General features: G+C 48.9%; 1 non-coding gene across 1 annotated transcript in view; it reads left to right on the top strand.

Moving 5' to 3' along the window:
* The first annotated feature begins 1,570 nt into the window (after positions 1 to 1,570).
* The window catches only part of LOC143472261 (small subunit ribosomal RNA), a 1,810-nt gene continuing 880 nt past the window's right edge, over positions 1,571 to 2,500 (top strand). The window contains exon 1 of the ribosomal RNA XR_013119643.1: positions 1,571 to 2,500. This exon is cut by the window's right edge and continues 880 nt beyond it. This is a non-coding gene — a ribosomal RNA (small subunit ribosomal RNA).

Here is a 2,500-nt window from a genome sequence, read left to right as displayed (position 1 = left end):
TTTGCATTTTTCCTCTAGCGACCGTAATGTGTTTCTTTTTTGGTCGCTAGTTGGCGCCCTCGGACTACCATAATTTCCACAACGCGTCCGTTTTGCCATCGCATTCTTCCCTGCGGCACTGCTTGCTCACAAATTTTTTTCCTTTCAGTATTATGAGCGAAGCAAACATTTACCTGGAGCATCAGCCTTCCGCTATTATTATTCCGCTTAAACCTATTCCTACTGCAATGTTCAATGATCAATGATCAACTCAATTCCCGACGAAAGACGGTCTATTCTGAGTTACCCAAAACGGTGACTGGCAGGTGAGTGCATTTGATATATTTCTTTAGCGTTTGGACGTGTGTGATTCAATATATTTTGTATGACACTCTGTTACATTGTCGTAATTGAGCTCTTCAATTTAATTTCATTTAATTTAATTTTATTTTATAATTTAACAATAACTTTGTACAATTAAATAACTTTAATTGATAAATACGTTGTCATTGCCTTGCATTGACTCACGTAGCTTTGCAATGCTGCTTGATGATCATTTGATGATTTTGTTGTATGACATATATTGTTATGATTATATCGATTAAAATTGTGCACTTTGACACTGTATGGCATTAGATTAATTTTATCAAGTCGATTCACACCAAAAAAATGTTAAAGTCCAAACGCCCAGGTCGCGCGGATAGCCCTCACCCGCCGCGGATTTTCCCAAGTCGGAAGAGCTTTAGCCGCGAGTCGGTGTTTGGACTTTAACTTTTTGTTGGTGTGATGAGACTTGAAAATTTTTTAGAGTCCAAACGACCAGGTCGCGCGCATAGCTTTCACCTGGCGCGGATTTTCCGAACTCGGGAGAGCATCACGCGCGGGTCGGTGTTGTGGACTCTGAAAATTTTTCCCATCCACTCCAAAAAATGTTAGAGTCCAAACGCCCAGGCCGCGCATATTCTCTTGACCGAGCGCGGATTTTTCGACCTCGGAAAAGTTTTTGCCGCGGGTCGATGTTTGGACTCTGAAATTTTTTCAAGTCTCGACAAAAAGTTAAAGTCCAAACGTTGGGAAATATTTTCAGAGTCCAAACGTTCGAGTTGCGCGCAGTGCCCGGCCGGGGCGCGGTTCGGCGGCCACGGCAAGCGGCCACGCACCTTCCCAAACTCCAAATCCGGCCGCGAGCTCGCGCGATCCCGAGGCCGTTCTGGGGTACCATGGCGATGCAGGATTCTGTGACTACTATGAGGGAGCAGGCAGTCGTGTGAGCGAATGCGCGCGCGAGTGCGAATCGAAGCAGAATCGATCTCGGTTGGCGTCGGGCACGATGGGCAGATGTAATGCTGTTCGCGCGGTCGCCCATGCTTAGCCGGGGTTTTGAGCGGTCTGTCGGATCCAGTGGCAAGCTATCGGCGTGCCTCGGCGCGAGTATTGCACTCGAATCGCCGGGCAGCGTCCGGAATTGACGGTTTTCGGAGCTCGTGCAAGCCGCGAGCGTAGTGTTTGAGTAGCGATGTACACGGAGAACGTGTGAAAAGAAACGCGGGGCGCCCGTCGTCCCGCAGCAGCCTCGTTTGCTGCGAATAGCTACCTGGTTGATCCTGCCAGTAGTCATATGCTTGTCTCAAAGATTAAGCCATGCAAGTGTAAGTACGAGCTCTCGTACAGTGAAACTGCGAATGGCTCATTAAATCAGTTATGGTTCATTTGATCGTACGTGTTACTTGGATAACTGTGGTAATTCTAGAGCTAATACATGCGAAAAGCGCCGACTCACGGAGGCGTGCATTTATCAGACCAAAAACCGACCGGGCCTCGGCCCGTGCTCGTTGGTGACTCTGGATAACTTTGCGGATCGCACGGTCTTGCACCGGCGACAAATCATTCAAGTGTCTGCCCTATCAACTTTCGTCGGTACGGTATCTGCCTACCGAGGTTCTTACGGGTGACGGGGAATCAGGGTTCGATTCCGGAGAGGGAGCCTGAGAAACGGCTACCACTTCCAAGGAAGGCAGCAGGCGCGCAAATTACCCATTCCCGACGCGGGGAGGTAGTGACGAAAAATAACAATGCAGGACTCTAACGAGGCCCTGTAATTGGAATGAGTACACTCTAAAACTTTTAACGAGTATCCATTGGAGGGCAAGTCTGGTGCCAGCAGCCGCGGTAATTCCAGCTCCAAAAGTGTATATTTAAGTTGTTGCGGTTAAAAAGCTCGTAGTTGGATTTTGGGCTCGGGCCGTCGGTCCGTCGCAAGGCGTGTACTGGCGTGCCCGGCCTCACCTTCGGTTCACCGTCGGTGCTCTTGACTGAGTGTTGGCGGCGGCCGGAACGTTTACTTTGAAAAAATTAGAGTGTTCAAAGCAGGCGGTTCGCCTGAATAATGGTGCATGGAATAATGGAATAGGACCTCGGTTCTATTTTGTTGGTTTTCGGAGCGCGAGGTAATGATTAAGAGGGACGGACGGGGGCATTCGTACTGTGCCGCTAGAGGTGAAATTCTTGGATCGGCGCAAGA

The sequence above is a fragment of the Clavelina lepadiformis genome, unplaced genomic scaffold (assembly GCF_947623445.1).
Source record: "Clavelina lepadiformis unplaced genomic scaffold, kaClaLepa1.1 scaffold_117, whole genome shotgun sequence".
Taxonomy (NCBI): domain Eukaryota; kingdom Metazoa; phylum Chordata; class Ascidiacea; order Aplousobranchia; family Clavelinidae; genus Clavelina; species Clavelina lepadiformis.
This window is presented reverse-complemented; position numbering and strand designations above follow the sequence as displayed.